Consider the following 18,513-nt stretch of genomic DNA (forward strand, 5'->3'; position numbering starts at 1 on the left):
TGCCAAGGGAAGTTCAGTTGAAGATAAAGGTTTCACCTCCAAATCCGGGGAACACTACGTGGTGGGAAAGGGGTGAAGCTGGAGGATGCTACCTGTGAAAACCGATTTTTCCCCTCCGCACAAAAAAGGGAAGCTGATTTCTCTGAATTCTGTCTTTATTTGCAAGACTAAACCACTACAGAAATGTCCATCTAAACTTCTTGAATTTATGCCACTTGTAAGAACCCTGCCTTACTTCCAACCCCGAAAAGGTCAGGCAAGAGAATGAAACTAACTTGAAATTGCAGACTCTGTTTGACCGAGGGAAAAATGAGTTTTAAAGGAATATTGATTTTATCCCGAGTGACTCTTCAGGTGAACTTCAGCTTTTTGCTTTGCAGCTGATACAGGTTTGCTTTTCAAAGTTTTTCCACTAAATATTCCTGATTTTTTTTTTAACTAAAATCATTGAACTGACAATTTGAACATACAGAAACAGCTCAACATTTACAGAAGCTACCTCTCAAAAAAAGGCCACTTTGCAATTAATTCTGAATAACTGTGCAGTGCACAAGAGTTAGAGTTCCAAGAACTGCCGAGAGTTCACAAGTTGAAAATCGTTCTCGTTTTGTGTTTATATTCTACTGTTTTGTGTTTATATTCTATACCATATTCTATTATATTCCAAGTTTAAACCCATTCCCCGTGGCTTTTTCCAAGCTTTTCACATCACCTTTCCCAAAGGGCAGAGACACGCTGTGCCACCAGGCTTTGGGACAGCTTGCAGATGATACTGTGACACTCAGATCGGTAACATATTTAACAACTGAATCACCAAAAATGTACTGACAGAAACATTTGTAGCACCTGCCCGATGACAAACTCTAACATCTCGAGCCTGGCGGGTTTGTTGGCTCAGCCAGAGCAGCACGGCCTGAGCTGGCCCCGCATTTCAAAGCGCCTGTCTTGGTATCACCTAACACAGACCCAGATCAAGGTGCAACTTCCTGTGTGTTTTAAAAACAAGTGCCAGGAGGAAATGCCTCCCAGTCCCCTTATAAGGGCAAAACTGAACTTAATAGCGAGCTGCAGCACCTGAATAAAGCAGCACCAAAGCACATCCACTCTGTTCAGAAATAAAACTGCAGGAGCCTTCCCCAAGCAAAGCTGGGTTCTGAGGAGTTTAGTTTAAACATTGGAGTTATTTCCACCTGCCTCCCCCAGTAAATGAATCACAAAAAAAAAAAAAATCCCGAAGTTTTCCTTGCATTTAGAATTCTAGACATGCCTCAAATGATGACTTCCCATTGCTAATTCCTTGGAACAGACACTGCCTCCTCCTAAGCACAGGGTCAGTGCCTGTTTAAACAGAGCTGGATCCATCCTCTCCTGCCACACTGAGCCACTGCAGAGCTGTCTTTCTACCCTCAATCTACATTATTAGCAGCAGCCTTAACGTGCTTCAGATTTGTCCTGGCTCTCCTCATACATGGATTTTAAAAATCCCAATTCCACACGGTTGTAGAACCATAGACTGGTTTGGGTTGGAAGAGACCTTAAAGATCGATTTAGTTCCGACTCGCAGCCATTATCCAACACAGCAATTACTTTGTCACATACACGCACACAGAGCAGAATTATGGTTTAGGCGTTATGAGAAGGCGCACAGTCAGCACACCCTGCCAGGCTGCTCCTCATCCCTGCGTGTCCTTTGGGGTGATGGATACGCAGGCTGGCACCTACCTCCCGTGGGGGAAGGGGCAGAGCGAGGTGGCAGATGTCCCCAAGTGTCCCTGTGTACAGAACAGCTGCCAGACCACAGCTGGACCCGCACCTGTCCCACGGCCGCCGCTCGCCCGGCAGCGAAGGCAGCGGGATGTCCGGCACAGAGAGCTCACGGTGCTCCGCACCCACCGGGGCTCCGGGGGACTTGTAACTCCTCCGAGCCGGAGCTGCTCCACTGCTGCTCCTCCTGCTGCCGGCCCGGGGCCGAAACGTGGCTCTGACAGCCCCGCACCCTGCCTTAGGGGCACCGGGGGCTCCTCTATCGGCACCCTCTGGGACACGGGGACCCGGCGGTTCCGCACCGCTCGGAGCGGGGAACGCGGAGGCTCCTCAGGGCACCGGCCCCGCTCGGACTGAGCGAACGTGGAGGTTCCTCAGGGCACCGGCCCCGCTCGGACTGAGGGACGCGGAGGTTCCTCAGGGCACCGGCCCCTCTCGGACTGAGGGACGCGGAGGTTCCTCAGGGCACCGGCCCCTCTCGGCTCAGGGCCCGCAGCCGCCCCGCACCCCGGGCACGCCCGCCGCGCTCAGCCCGGGACGCGGCCGCCGGCAGAACCCCAGGCCGCCCCCGCTCCGCTCCGCTCCCCGCGAAAGGCGCCCGCACCGCCCGCACCGCCCGCACCGCCCTCCCCGGCTCCCCCCGGCCGGCCGGGCCCGCGGCAGCCCCGGCCGGCCCCACTCACCGCTGCCGTGGCGCCCGGCGGCGGGGCGGTGCGGCCCCGCGGGGCGGCCCGGGGGCTCGGAGCAGGCCGGGCAGGGCCGGGCGGCGCGGTGCGGACGCGGGCAGGCCGGGCCCGGAGAGGCTCAGCCCGGGGACGGCCCGCGGCGCTCGGCGGCGGAGCGGAGCGGAGGGCGGCGGTCCCGGCACGGCGGAGGCGCACGGAGCATGCGCGGGGCCGGGCCCGCCCCGGGGAGGCGCCTGAGGCCGGCTGAGGCACCGCGGGGTGGGACAGGCCCGGCCCGGCCCGGTTCGGTTCGGTCCGTGTGTGGGAACGGCCCTTTACAGCCCGAACCGTGCCAGCGATCTGTGGTTACCGCTCGGACAGTGGCCGAGCTGCGGGTTCTTCCCCACGCCAGCGCCGAGGCTGCCGCTGTCAGCCCCGCAGATGGGCAGTTTGTCACGGGGCTGTTTGAGCTAGGGAATTACGGAATCACAGAATCACTGAGCTGGGGAAAGCCCTCCAAGGTCACCGAGGGCAGCCAGTCACCCAGCCCAGAGCGCTGGACACCTGCAGGGATGGGCGCTCCGAAAATCCCTGCCGAGGCCTGAGCACCCTCTCCAAGGAGAAATTCCTGCCGGTGTCCAACCCAAACCAGCCCTGGCACAGTTTACCACCACATCTCCTTGTCCTGTTGTCCGACCCCCACCTGGCAAGCCCCTGTCAGGTGTGTGTGGATCATCTGTACAAACGAGCTGGTGTAAACAACTCACTGAAATGAGGAGACGCTTGCAATCCTCCCGTCTGCACAGAAAAGAAACTGGTTTTTTCACTGCGGTTTCAAACTCCTGTCAAAGTCACAGGAAACGGCACAAGTGGAAGTAAAACGCATAAGAAAATGATTCAGTTCAATGAAATCATTCGCCCCTGCTTCCCACACACCATACGTATCTGGCATTTTCTTCTGACAGAAGGGTAAATCTGCTGCTGCCTTTTGGGGGAATTGTCCTAAAAGACGAATAGGTCATTAAAAACCCCATTCTGATAAATATTTCCCCTCCGTGTAACCCAGACTAAGCACACTGACACCAATTTATCACGGCTTTCTGGCGTGTGGCAGCACCAGGAGTGAAAGGCCCCTTGCTGTTCTGAGGTGTTTACACACGGCTGCAGCGCTCTGCCCCAGCTCATCTGCCTCGTGCCTCAGCAATGCCGAGTTTTGTCCCTTTGCTCCAGGAAATCTACCTGGGAGCAGCCGGGAGTCAGGTGCTGCTGGCCTGGGAGTGCACGTGCCCAGGCGGTTGTAATTCACAGACTGAAAAATACTCACTGATTCCATTTTTCCCTTCTCCCTGTTTCCACAGCTGTTGGGGAGCCAGCAGGGTGGAATTTGGGTAATTTTGCACCGTGTTAACCTTTTTGCTCAGCTACATGGCCACTGGGTCTGGATTAACCACGCACTGTGGGGAGGCACTGGAGCCTCACCCTGCTGCCATCACTTTGGGAATCTCAAGATTAGAAAAGAGCCTGAGGCTGGAAGAAGAGAGGTTAACAGTGCAAATCATGGAATCACGGAAGGGTCTGGATTGGAAGGGACATTAAAAATCATCTCATTTCACACCCTGGCACTTTCCACTATCCCAGGCTGCTCCAAGCCCCATCCAGCCTGGCTTTGGACATTCCAGGGATCCAGGGACAGCCACAGCTGCTCTGGGCACCCTCCATTTTTCCCTAACTATTGCCCTTTTATCTTCTTTTTCTGCTTTGGTCAGGGTCAGGATTAAAAGTGTAGAGATGGTATTTCATGTTCAGACTCATATATTTATTAATTCTTATCTATATTGTAGTCTTATAAGTTGTGAGTTCTACAGCATTTCACTAACAGGTCACCAAATAGCCTCATATTTATCTTTATAAGGTCTTTTAAGGAAAAAACTAATAAAGAAATGACACTTAAATTATTTTTACTTTTAACCTAATAACTAACCTTTCTTATTCTGCAATGTGGATTTTTCTATCTAATGACAAAATACCACCTACACTCCTGAAGAAGAAGGTCAAGAAGAAGGACCAGCCATCACCCTAAAACTTCCCTCTTGCCTTATATATATTACTACATTCTAAAGCTTTAAATTCTAAGTTTCCCACCCTGTGATATCACACACTTCTATTCAATCTCCATACCCACAATCCCAGTTCTGTCATTCCATTTTGGAATCCTTCTCCACAGCCTCAGGTCGGTGCAGTGCTCTCCTGGGGGTCAGTGCCTGCCAGCACAGAAAGTCTGGAATTCTGAGCACCCAGGGCTCCAACACCTAAGATATGTATGGATGTGCCATGGTTCCCAGGCCTGCCCTCTATTTGTTCCCTTTCCCCCACATTTGACCTGCAGGAGCTGCTTCCACCAGTTCTCCTTCCTTCTCACCAGCCCTTCCCGTGGCTTTGCCATGATAAGGATAAAATCATTTTTCTTGGTGGGTTTTCATGCTGCAGAGCACCCCAGACCTGCATTATCTATGCCTTACTTGTTTCTCAGCACAGCAACTGAAGCTGCCAAGGTCCTTAAACCCTGGAGATGCCCAGCTGAGGTTGTGACCAAGGATTGCATAAGGGGCTTAGCCTGGGGCTGCTCGTGGAGGAGAGCAGCTTTGCCTCTCCTCCATGTAAATCCATGCCCAGAGCTCAGGATCCTGTCCAGGAATGACCCAGGATCCCAAAGGCCACGTCCTTCAGCCAGAATTAAATTCACACACCTCACTTTAAAAAAACAAACAACAGGCTGAGCTGCTGTGGCACTTGGATTCCACTGAAATTGTGTGTTCAGTCTCCCAGTCCTGTGTGCTACGTGAGCTTTTGCCTCCTTTTCCTTGATTTTGGGACTGCTGATTTCTGCTGGTTGTTCTCTGACACGAAAGTGGGATGAAATCAATGTGCTTCTAAAAATTCCTCCAAGAACTATGTTAATAACAGGGAGGCATTTCCAACCTATACCCAAAATTCTCTGTGTTTACCACAACATTCCAGCCTATAGGAAAGATGCAATTTTGTATTAAAACTCTCAAAGTAGTTTTCTCTAAGGAATTAATCATCTGTAATTGTGGCTTTGTTTCTTGCTTAGCAAGAGAACAGGCTCGCAAAGAGCTGCAGAAAAGTAAATAAAGAAAAATAAACCTTTTTTTTCCCCTCTATGTACTGGAGTGCAGTGACACATCTGAAGAATCATCTTGTATCTTACATCCTTCTTTATTTGGTAAATTCCAGGATGCACTGATATTCTCCACCAAAAAAATAAGAGGCAAAATACAGAAGATGAGATCTGACCATCTTGGTAGTTGTGATTTAAAAATCAAACTAAATTCCAACAAATTTCCTCTTGTAGCCTTCTTTAAAGAAGGGGTAGGGATGGATGCATGGATTATCCCCTCCTTGTCCACTCTGCAGTTTGATTTCAAGCTTCACCTTTCCCTCTGAAATGGGATATTTACGCTTCACTTTAAACAGTTTAAATGTTTTAAAAGCTTTTTTAAAATACATATTTCAAGTTACACTGAAGGGCATACGGTAAAGTGCTTTAAATCACTGATGGCATCAGCTTGGGATTGACAGGACTTTTATATAAAGGTGATTTAACACTCTCTAAGTGGTTCCAGTTTGTCATTGATTTGTTCCTGGCAGTAACTCTGGGGCCTGGTTCTCCTCACTCGTATCAGCAGAATTCAGGAGGATGCAATGAAGTCAGAGATGAGTAAAAGGAGATGTAAAATTCCCTAACCTGTAGTAGGATTTGAAAGCATTCTGAGAACAACTCTGTGCTCTCGCTCGCTTCTGCAGAGCGCTGTGGAAATTAGAAATCATTTCAAAAATTGTATTTTTGGTTCTCCCCGTGCTGCAGGATGGGGAGCAGGAGGAGGGGGTCACCAACCAAACCCTGGGTGCTCCAAAATCCAAAGCAGCCCTTCAGCTGGGTTTTTGGGTACCCCTGCACCCCATCCCCAGGGAACACCTCAGAGCCCGTGGGGCCCCTGGCTGCTCGTGGGGTGTATAAATAGACAGCCAAGTGCACAAGTTCTTCACATCTGATCCGTTGCTGAATTTATCTTCAGCTTCCTGTGCTCACGGAACATGCGTGAAACCCCGCTGCTGACACGGTTTTCAGAGAGCTCTGCTTGGAAAAGCAAGCGAGAGAATTTATTTTGAGACACGGGCAAGGTGTGAATTGCTTCCGAGCAATTAACTACTTCTAAACATGGTGCCCAACCCTTTTGTTTCAAGCTAATAATCTCATTTTGGGGAAGGAGAGCTACTTCACGTCGGTAGTGCAGGGGTACTTGGCAGAGCAGAGATTAGATTTTGTGTCCTGGCTTCCAGGGGGATTTCCTGGGCAGGCTGCAGCGAGCTGCCAGAGCCGTGGGTGGGAGGTGCAACAGGAGCTCAATTCCCGACTTTCCTGGCCGGGGGAATGAGTTCACTCACTTTCCTCCAAGCTGGGGAGTGTGAAGGTGCTGCTGGGTGTCCCAGCCCTGCAGCAGGCGTGTTCATGTTGCTGCTTGCCTTCACTGTCTGTTTATTCCTGATACCATCTCTCTGGTTCTTCATTGTTCTTACACCAAACCAAACCAACTGTTTTATTTTCATTTTCCCTCCGGATTTCTCTGCTGAAAAAAATCCCTTCTGCTGCCTTGCTGGGAAGCAGAAACTGGGTTTGTGTAGAGCTCTAGAGCAGCTGCAGAGGAGGAAGATGATGATGGTGGCCAGCTCCAAGCCCCACTTCTGCTCCCCCTCCCCTGAACTCCGACTCCATCCACCAGCACGTTTTTCTTGTGCTTCAAGCAGATGAATAAAACACATCAAGACAAATCGATAGTGCCCAGAAGCTCAAATGCATTTTCTTGAGCTCATCCACTTCCCAGCACAGCCCTTTCCAGAAGGATGAGCTTGCTGCTGGCACAGCTCACAGGTACCCACTTGCTGCCTGGCTGCCTGCCCGCCACACCACTGCAGCTAGACAGTGCTGCTGCTCATGGACTGGCTCCACATCCACCCGGATATTTATGGATATATATGGGTATTTTTTTTCAGGGAGATATATATATATCCCAGAAAAAGTTGTATGTGCAACAGCTGGGTTTTATAAGGGAAAGTTTAGCACTTACTGGAAGTGGAGTGTGCTGGTGGGGAGGCACAAAGCACAGCAGTGACCTCAACCTGAGCAATAATTAAATATTTTCAGATGGGAAATGCCACGTTTGTCACCAAAATGATCCAATATTGATCATGTCCCTCTCTGTCCACACCCCCCAGAGTTTGTGTACGTGGTTGGAGCATTGCTCAGGTCACGCCCAGCACTGTCCAGGTTCCCTGTCCCATTCAGGGGGACACACGTGACACAGAGCACGTAGCATTTCTAAAAATCTTTAATGCCTGGACAAATTCCAAAGCTCACTCTGTTGCTGCTGTTTTCCTCGGGTGCACTTTTGGAAATGACAATTCCTCACCCTGGGTTGAAAAGCAGCATTTTGAGGTGGAGTTTACCATATTCCCCCTCCCTCTGTCATAAAGAGATTGGGAATCAAGGTTGTATATCCAGGAGGGGTGTTCACAATGGCACAGAGGGCTCAGAAATCCAGGCAGGATGGCAAACAAGCTCCAGATCTGGAGGAAAGTGGAGTATTTTCCCATTAAGGATGAGCTGAGTGCTCCAGTCCAGCTGTGCTGGTTGAATGGAGTCAGCAGGACGATGTGGCTGCTGTGGGAAGGGAAAAAAGAGTGTCAGGAATCTTAGAGAAATGTGATGTTCTGGCTGGTCTCTGTCACCCTGGGTGGCCTTTAAATGCCACAGTCCACATTAAGAGGAGAATTGTCACAGTGCACTCGAATATGGGTTTCAAACCTACTGAGAACATCCAGGTTGCAGCACAAAATCTGGTGGAAATAGCTGAAGTTACCATTCCAGTCCATGAAAGCTATAGAGGTGAGGAGCAGTGTAGGAATCTTCTCCCATCTCTCTCTTTTCCTCATTTCCTCTTATATTTCAGGCAGGTGTTTTAAAGGGCTGTGACATTTCCTTTAACTTAGCTGAGTTCAAGAGGTGAAGAAGGGAGAAGTCCACAGTCTAAGAAGGAACTCAACAAACCCTGTTCCTCTGATAATGTTCAGATAAAACCACTGTGAGTTTTCCTTTAACACGGCTGCACACAACTGCAGGAGCTTGGCACATTTACATCCAAAATTAATTAGGCTTCATTAGCAATAAACTTGTGGAAATGTTCATTTCCAGAGTCTTCTGGATCCATTTCAAACCAGGATGCAGCAAGGCTTTGGATGCAGATGCGGATATTCTGCACAGGGAGGAGATTTTGCTCAAGCAACCAGGGGATGTTTTTATCACTCTGGGAATGTGAACACATGGAAAACACCAAACCAGAACACCCTCATGGAGCTCCTCACTTGTCTCTGTGATTTGTGTCCATCTCATCCAGCCTGTGCTTCCGTGGGAGAGGGATTGACTCCTCCTCATCCACTCCCCTCCGCAAGAATCTGCTCCAACACTGACACCTTTTTGTGAGTTATCACAAAGTCATGCTGTATTTAAAATAAGCTGGAGGTGAGACTCCCATCATGGAAAACAGCTCTCCTTGTTGATGCTCACTGACCTCCCCTGCTCCTCTACCAGCCCTTTCTGCAGGGCTCTTTGCCAGCACCAGACCAAACCTGCCTGTGCTGGTGCTGCCCTTGTGTGTTCATGGCCTTGAACTTCCCACCTCCCTCAGCCCCAGGCTGGTCCAGCAGCAGGGATGAGACCCACGGTGGGGTCCTGGCTGGTCCAGCAGCAGGGATGAGACCCACGGTGGGGTCCTGGCTGGTCCAGCAGCAGGGATGAGACCCACGGATGGGGTCCTGGCTGGTCCAGCAGCAGGGATGAGACCCACGGTGGGGTCCTGGCTGGTCCAGCAGCAGGGATGAGACCCACGGATGGGGTCCTGGCTGCTGGGATGGGCTCCACAGCTCCATTATCCATTGAGCAGGAATCATTTGCTCTCTGCCAGTCTCATTTTTAGGCAGGAGGAATCTGAGGCTTGTGCAAATGTTTAAACACACGTCTCTCCTGAATTATTCAGTGTACTCTGCCTGCTCCTGGAGTTCATTCAGAGGAGGGCAGTCGATAGAGCTCTGACATTCACCGTGGAGAGGAGGAGGCAGAGGGAGCACCAACAACTCCCTGCCCTCTCCAGCCCTCCTGCCCAGCTCTGGCCTCCCCTGGCACTGCTGTCCAGCACCAAATCTGAGCAAATTTGCCTTAATTTAAGGTGACCCTGTGTGGCACACACCTGGGGACTGCTGTGTCCTGAGCTGTGGGTGAGGCTGCAGTGCCTGACCTAGGGAGGTCCAAGGAAAAACCTGAGCAACCTCGTGTTTTTCTCCATTTTCTGCTCTGGTTGAAAGAGGCTTTGTCCAGGGGCAGATGCACATCCCTGTGCATCACAAACCCCAAAGTGCAGCTCTCAGCCTCTTGCAGTCAAAAGGGAACTTGAGATTTGAATTCTAATTTAACCTATGAACTGAAGCACAGCTAGCCAAAGCCCTTTGGAGCAGAGGGGTCTTTCCTCTGGTTCCACCACCCCCAGAAAAATGAGAACATTTAATTGATGCCCAACATCAATGAAAGACCTTGTATAAGAGTATATTAATCCACACATGGATCTGTGCACCTCTCCTGCTCCTGTGAAATGTTGTTAAGAGAAAATTACGTACCAAACTCTGCAATCTTGTCTTTCTCATCTGCCCAAATGCAGCAATTGCAGCAGTAACTGACACTGCACCACACGGGAACATCAGCTCCTGCTGAGTACTTCTGTCCCTGATCACCCATCACATAAAGTCAGTTTCCCTTGGTGAATCAAGCTAATGACAAAATGCAGGGTTTACATATAATCCAACAAGTCAGCAAGCAGCTGTTTCCAAAATGTGAGACACAGGCAGGAATATCTTATGGAGAAAGGAGAAGGGATTGTGTCACCCTCTGTTCACACGCTGCTCCTGGGCACTGCTTTTCCCAGCTCCAGGGGAAAACAGGACAGCACAGAGAGGCCCCGGCAGAGTTCATTCCACATTGTCCAGCATCTCCAGGCTCATGCTGAGGAATCCTTAATCAGACATAAACTCAAGTTTTCTACTACATCTAATATTTGCAGGGGGACGTTGTGAGTAGGCAGCTTGGTTTGTAAAGATGTTTAATCACGAAGGTCTGGGTTAAAGTTCAAGTTCAAGTGTCTGCACTAAGCTGGAGAAGATCTAAATAAGCAGCAATTAAAAGAGTCTGACTCATACAGGGCACTGCTGGACTTTGAAATGGCTGAGTGCTTAAAGCTCTGTTGGGAAAGATTCTTGTTATTTCAGTCCAACAGCAACAGAAGGTACATTTGGAGGGGGAAAAAAAAGGCATTTTGGGAAAAGGCAACATCTTCACCTGGTCTCAAGGGCTGCAGAGAGTGGATGCCTTTAATCCAGCTGCTGTCAGAAGGGCCAGGCTGCTCCGAGCACAGCTCCCACCCTTAAAAGGCTGAGCTGAGGCTGGGAGCCAGGAGCAGAGCAGCCTCACAGCCCCGAGGAGACATCCCAGGAGCAGAAGTGCTCCTCTCCCCACGTGGAACGTGGGTGGGAAGGCAGCAGAGTCCAGATGGGAAAAGGGACTTTCCTGATGCAAGAGCCTGAGAACTGCTGGGTAAGAACAGACTCATCTGGAGCGGCAGCTGAGACACAGCACGAGAAACTGCCTTGCCTTGGGATCAGTCCCAGGAACCACAGACAGCTTCAGCACAGAGCACAGACCTTGTTTCTGCACCCCTGGATGCAGGTTGTTGATGTCTTGCTTCAACACGTGGGTAGGAGGAAGTGCTCCTGTGGCAAAAGAGACTCTGAGAGTCGCATTGTTCATGTGCAGCAATGTTTGGACAGCAAACCCACCAGTGGGTCCCATTTCTATACCAGGAGGAAGCTACAGGAAAAAGAGATGGACTCTGTGCCCACTGTGCTGGAGGAGGAGATAAATTCCAGTAAATGTGACTGGAGAGGTGCTGCTCGGAGGCACAGCCAGTGCTTCAGTTCCTGGGCCATGCCAGAGCTGAGGCTGTGCTTGTTGTGACAGGAAATGAGAGGCACCAGTCACTGTGCAGCAGCCCCAGGAGTGTCCCCTGCACGTCCCTAAAAACAGCACAGCTTGGTCTTTAACCTCACACCTGAGCCGTGCCCAGGCGGGTGAGCAACTGTACTCCTCAGATCTGATCCAGAACAAACCTTGATCTGCCTCTGAGCACTTATCTTGCTTTCTGTGGGCAGGAAAGCACTTGATGGTTCCTACAGGGAGTCACCACGCTGTCTCCACCAGGGAGCACCCAGAGCTGGATGCACCCTGGGGCAGCACCACGAGCACCTGGCTGGATGCACCTGCCTTTCTCCCAGGAAAGGGGATGCACATCCAGCACCTGCTGGATCCTGAAATGGGTAAAAAGAGAGCCCTGGGCAGCTTTCAAATCCTCCCACGGGCAGGATCCCACAGCTCCTCCTCTCTGCCGTCCATGCTGGAATGATGGTGGCACAGGAAGGAGCAGCACAGCAGTGCTGCTGTGGGACAGCCAGCACAGAGATGAGCACTGCTCCTTTTTGGGATAAGCACATTCCTGCCTGATCAAGAGGTGCCTGTAACCTTCGGGAAGTGGAAGCTGAGGGTTGACTCTGCTCAGATTTTAATCCAGAATTTCAGCTCTTGGTAGCAGGATGTCTTTTTTTATTGTTTGCAGTTTCTGGTGAGACAGAGCCCTCCTCCAGAAGCAGCCTCGAGCCTCTGTCACAGCAGCAGTAAGAATTTCCCCCCATTAAGTGACGCAGGCTGGCAAAGTGTTCCATCACGGCTGCACAGCCCCGACCCCGCCGCGCTGGCCCCAAAAACTTCCAAAGAGCAGCAGGGAAATGAAAAACCATCTTGGAGCTAATCCCTGTCCCTTTCCCCAAGAGAAGGGAAGCAGAGGGCAAAGCCCTGCTGGACACGAATCATCCAGCCCAGAAAGAAGAATTTCTAAACACTGTTGGGTCAATGACCACACCGAATGTCAGGACGGAGAGCAAATAGTGACCTCTGGAAAGTGCTGCATCAGCCTCGGGAGCCGGACTGGCACCAGCTCCTCGGGCCAGGGCAGGAATCTGGGAAACGGGCACTGCACGGACATTTCTGCAGGGTTCCGGTTACTTCATGCAAAAATCTTGGGATTTCACGCTCCCACCACAAGCCGGCCCGCGGGGCCCCTCTGCTGTCGCGTCCCAGCACTGCAGAGTTAACTCACACGGCACAAAGATCAGCACAGGCTCCCTGAAAACCACCTCATTTCCAGGGATTTTGATGACACCGCTGTAAAAATGACCTAGGAAATCCAGTCTCCCTCTCACAGAGCAGAGAAGCCCTAAGGGACCCCTGCAAGGGACTGTCCCCGACCCACCAGTAACTCACTGCTGGAAAGAACCCATTTCCCATCACCAAGTCCCACATAGAGACCTCTGAGTTACAGTAACCAGCCAAGACTGTGGGATCCTAACAAAAAAAATATTAAAAGAGTATCTTAAAAGGGCTTCATTTTCTCTATTGCTACAGAATAATTTGTTCTGTTACCAAGTAACCCCACCGAGGGGCCTCTCTGTTATTTAATATCCACCAGGCAGCACAGGACCTGCTTTGGGAACCATTTCTGACCACTTCCAAAGCACAGCATTTCTGGAAGCCCTCCCCAGACGAAACAGCCAATAACGAGGCAAAGAGTGCAATATTTTATTGAAACAAACGTGACCTTTATGCCAAGGGTTCCAGGTGAAACGAGCACGCTGCAGTGGAGCAGGAGGCTGCACGTGGTGGCTCGGGTGGCCCCAGGGTGCCGTGAAGCTCAGATGGCTGCCATCCTTCAGTTATCACAGTACTGTACCTTTACAAGAGACAGCATCAGCACTGTGATAACTGAGCCAGGGCAGCCTGGCAGTCATGGGCCCCTCTGCTGAGTCCTCGGCGTCCTCCTCCCTCGGTGTCCCAAAAACCCCGCGTCACCCCGCAGGTGAAAGCCTTAACACAAGTGGCTTTGCAGCTGAGGTTCACTCCAGGAAATTATCCACATAATTAGTGTTAAATCTTAATGACCACGGCGGCTTCCGAGTGGTTCTAAGCAGCAGCTCCTTGTGGGCAAATCCACCCACGCTGGATTTCATGGAGAAAGAGCAAAGCACCCTCGTACAGGCACAGCCCTTCCTCCCCCTTAAAGCAGCCAGGCAGCAGCACTTGGCCCGTGCTGCCCGAGCGCCGGGTGTCAGGGAGCATGGGGACAGTGGCAGCCAGCCAGGAGAGCTGCTGGGGCCGCTCTGGGACAGCGGGATCACCGCGGGCACGGCCCCGAGGGTGGCACCGTGCCCTGAGCCTGCCAGGCTCCTGCTGGCTGCTTTTCCAGGAGCTGGCATTTCCCAGCCCACCCCACAGCTCCACTGGCTCCTCTGGAGGCTGGCACGGGTGGCTCCAGAGGGTGACCCACGCCGTGCCCCCCGAGGGGAGCAGCTCCCAGTGCCAGCTGTGCCCACAGGGAATGCAGGGAGCGGCCTCCAGGTGCCCCAGCTGGCATTTTTAGGTCATCAAATCCACATAAAAACATTTGAAATACACAGTCCCGCTAATTAGTTAAATTACAAGCTTCCATCCACCTATATTTACTCCCCCCATTGTTTTTTTTTCCTTCCTTAAAAACAGGCACTGCTGAAAAGACCACAGAACTATTTCTCCACCCACCACTTTTTTGTGTATTTCTACAACTTTACCCCCTCTTGGTTTTTTTCTTTCCTAAAACCAGGCATTCCTGAAAACATCACAAAATTATTTCTACCACCCCCACGCTGCCGGAGGGAATTGGACACGTCAAGTTCTGAAATGAGTTTAAAAAAACCACAAGGGTTTTGCGGTGCCAAAGTTAATGTGTTACTAAGTTTCCAATAAAAGTCCATTTATGATGTTGATGGAGCAGCACAAGAAGCTTCCATGTTTCCACCAGCAGGAAGCAGAAACTCCAAAAATTGTTGTTTTTTTTTTTTTTTTTAACACTCTAAATAACTCACCTGGCAAAGAGAAGGTGCTGAGATGTCCCCGAGGCTGTTTTTAAGAGAGAAACACAAAACACTGGGCTGGGTCCAGCCGTGAAAACGCTGCCTTACAAGTTTGCAACTCCAGAGGGCAACGGAGAGGCAAACGTGGAATATCGGAGCAGCAGCAGGCAGGGGGAAAAAAAAACATTTGCACATTTTAAAACAAACTCCAAACATACATTACATAAAAAGGGGACAGTCAACAGATTATGCAATGCTGACGTCAGGCAGCAGCACAGATGACTTCAGCACGCATCCCCAAATTTGCAGATTTGCCACAGTTTGGGGATTCATCATTAAGGAATTGGCTGTTGCTAGGAAAGCACAACAAAAACTTGCTAAAAATATTAAAGGATTGTGCCCGTGCAAGGGTGGGTTTTGAAAAGGAAAGGAGCTGCAGGAGCAAGGAGCCCTTGGCTCTCACTCCCAGGTGTTTCCACACCACCACTGGTATTCCAGGTGAGGAATTCTACGGATTTCAGCATGGCTTAAGTGTGGGATTGGGGATTCCACATCTCACAGGCTGAGGTGATGACAGAAAATCACTGCTTGGCAATTCAAGCATGCTTTGATCACTCTATCAGGATTTTACTCCTGCTCCAGCAGTTCCTTCTCAGGGTTTTTAAGGGAGAGGGTGAACAACTCCTCCCCAGCACCCTCTGCAGCAGCAGCTGCTGGAGTCACACCCGTGTTCCAAGGGCTGATGCCATTTTCTCTGGAGCATCCAGCGCTTCCCCCAATACAAACACAGTTTGTTGTCTTGCATCACACACACAGATTTTTGCTTGGCTTCAGCCAGACTAAAGCTACACAGACCTGATGGAGAAAGCTCAAGCAGGCTCTCCATTTACCTGGAAAAAATCACCTTTTTTATAGCAAACCCCACATTAGTTTTGGAGTCCAGCACACATTTTTGTTCTTGTTATTGCTAAGGCCCTGCAAATTTCCGTGCACTTTTTAAAAAGAACCTCTCCAGTTTCCAGTGCTTGCTGCCAGCTCTCACCTTTGAAACCCGTTTAAGTTGGCCTGGTCGCTTTTTAAACTCCAGCTCCACATCCTCCTGCCCCTTTGGGGCTGGTGACATTTTCGCAGTTGCTTCACGGGAACCAGAATTCCTTCAGCGCCCCAGCGAGGGGATGGGGGCCATTCCCTGCCCGCAGCCCCGGGCTGCTCCCTCCCGCCCTCCGCAGGGCCGGGGATCCCGCAGCGCCGGAGCCGCTCTCACCCTGCCGGGGCTGAGCCGTGCGAGGGGAACCGACTCATCTCCGTGTCCCCCGGGGCGGTTTGAGCGCGGCGAGCCTGGAGAGGGAAGAAAACAAACATCAGGTTACATCTGGGCACGGAGCGGCGCCGGGCTCGGAGGAGGCGCCGAGGGGCGCCGGGGCCCGGGCCGCCACCGCCGCTCCTCCCAACTTCGCTCCGGGGCGCTCCCCGAGGTTACCGGCACCGCCGGGCGGCCCCGCGGGACGGGATGGGGCGGGGCGGGACGGGGAGCCCCCTCCGCGGAGCGCCGCTCGCCCCTCAGCAGCGCCGGGACCCGCCCGGCCCGGGGGGGCGGCGGCCCCGCCCGCGCACCCCCCGAAAATGCGAGCGCGCCGCGGGGCAGCGCCGGCCCCGCGCCCCCCGCCGCCGGCCGGCCGCCCACCCCGCGGTGCCCGGGGCCGCGGCGGGCCGGACCCACCTGCGGGCGCGGCGGGGCCGGGGCGCGACATGACGCAGCACGGGCGGGCGGGCGGCGTGAGCGCCGCCATCTTGCCGTGTTTATGGCAGCGCCGCGCGCCCACGTGACCCGCGCCCGCTTCCGGGGGCGGCGCGGGGGCGCGCGCGGGCGGGGGGGGGGGACGGGGCGGGGGGAGCGGCGCGCGCCCCCGAGCGCGGGCACGGCGGCACCGCGGGGGCGCGCACCGGGCACGGGACAGCGCGGGCAGCGACACACAGGGACACGGGGACACAGGGGGAGTGACACACAGACACACAGGGACACAGAGGGAGTGACACAGACACACAGTGACACAGGGGGAGTGACACACAGGGACACACGCACAGTGACACACAGGGACACAGGGACACAGGGGGAGTGACACAGAGGGAGTGACATACACAGTGACACAGAGGGAGTGACACACAGGGACACAGACACAGGGACACAGAGGGAGTGACACGCACAGGGACACACAGGGACACACACACAGGGACACGGGGAGTGACACATGCACAGTGACACACACAGAGTGGCACAGGCACACAGTGACACATGCACAGTGACACGGAGTGACACACACACACAGTGACACACGCACAGGGACACAGACAGTGACACACAGTGAGTGACACACACAGAGTGACACAGAGGGAGTGACACACGCACAGTGACACAGACAGTGACACACACAGAGTGGCACAGGCACACAGTGACACACGCACAGTGACACAGAGGGAGTGACACACACACACAGTGACACACACACACAGGGACACAGACAGTGACACAGACACGGGGACACAGAGGGAGTGACACACACACAGACACAGAGGGAGTGACACAGAGGGAGTGACATACAGACACACAGGGACACAGACACAGGGACACAGGGGGAGTGATACACAGACACACAGGGACACACGCACAGGGACACAGAGGGAGTGACACGCACAGACACACGCACAGGGACACGGGGGGAGTGACACACACAGGGACACACAGGGACACACACACAGGGACACGGGGAGTGACACACGCACAGTGACACAGACAGTGATACACACGGAGTGGCACAGGCACACAGTGACACACGCACAGTGACACAGAGGGAGTGACACACACACACAGTGACACACACACACAGGGACACAGACAGTGACACAGACACGGGGACACAGAGGGAGTGACACACACACAGACACAGAGGGAGTGACACAGAGGGAGTGACATACAGACACACAGGGACACAGACACAGGGACACAGGGGGAGTGATACACAGACACACAGGGACACACGCACAGGGACACAGAGGGAGTGACACGCACAGACACACGCACAGGGACACGGGGGGAGTGACACACACAGGGACACACAGGGACACACACACAGGGACACGGGGAGTGACACACGCACAGTGACACAGACAGTGATACACACGGAGTGGCACAGGCACACAGTGACACACGCACAGTGACACAGAGGGAGTGACACACACACACAGTGACACACGCACACAGGGACACAGACAGTGACACACAGACAGACAAACAGAGTGACACAGAGGGAGTGACACAGACAGTGACACTCAGAAACACAGTGACACACGCACAGGGACACACACAGTGGAGTCACGCACAGACACACAGTGAGTGACACACGCACAGTGACACAGACAGTGACACACACACACAGTGCCACAGACAGTCCCCGCGGTGTCTGTGTCACTGTGTGTGACACAGCCTGGGCTGAGCAGCCCCTGGGCACGGCGGGCTGTGCGGTGCCAGGCTGTTGGCAGGCTGGGCACCATCTCCGGGCTCTGTGTGTGCGTGTGTGTGTGCATGTGTGTGTGTGTGTGTGCGCGTGTGTGCCATCCACAGCTTGCACCTCCCGGGCTGTACATCCACAGGTTGTACCTCCTTCCCTGGCTGTGGATTCCAGCTGCACACCCACAGGCTGTACTCCCTTTCCAGCTGTGCATCCACAGGCTGTACTCCCTTTCCAGCTGTGCACCCACAGGCTGTACTCCCTTTCCAGCTGTGCATCCACAGGCTGTACTCCCTTTCCAGCTGTGCACACCCACAGGCTGTACTCCCTTTCCAGCTGTGCATCCACAGGCTGTACTCCCTTTCCAGCTGCACACATCCACAGGCTGTACTCCCTTTCCAGCTGTGCACACCCACAGGCTGTACTCCCGTTCCAGCTGTGCACACCCACAGGCTGTACTC

The 18,513-nt window shown here is 52.8% G+C and overlaps 1 protein-coding gene and 1 long non-coding RNA gene across 3 annotated transcripts in view; both read right to left on the reverse strand.

Moving 5' to 3' along the window:
- The window catches only part of JAK1 (Janus kinase 1), a 52,087-nt gene extending 49,465 nt beyond the window's left edge, over nt 1-2,622 (reverse strand). For both annotated transcript variants that reach the window (XM_064429141.1, XM_064429139.1), the window contains exon 1: nt 2,448-2,622. The gene's annotated coding sequence lies outside the window, so the exon portion shown is untranslated. The remainder of the gene's footprint in view (nt 1-2,447) is intronic.
- Nucleotides 2,623-4,523: 1,901 nt separating this feature from the next.
- LOC135305455 (uncharacterized) lies at nt 4,524-16,379 on the reverse strand. Its single transcript, XR_010366620.1, has 4 exons — nt 16,267-16,379; nt 15,589-15,884; nt 14,559-14,664; nt 4,524-9,005 (listed from the first exon to the last, which is right to left on the reverse strand). It is a non-coding gene; the product is annotated as an uncharacterized LOC135305455 (long non-coding RNA).
- Between the last annotated feature and the right edge of the window lie 2,134 nt (nt 16,380-18,513).

The sequence above is a fragment of the Passer domesticus genome, chromosome 7 (genome assembly GCF_036417665.1).
Source record: "Passer domesticus isolate bPasDom1 chromosome 7, bPasDom1.hap1, whole genome shotgun sequence".
NCBI lineage: Eukaryota > Metazoa > Chordata > Aves > Passeriformes > Passeridae > Passer > Passer domesticus.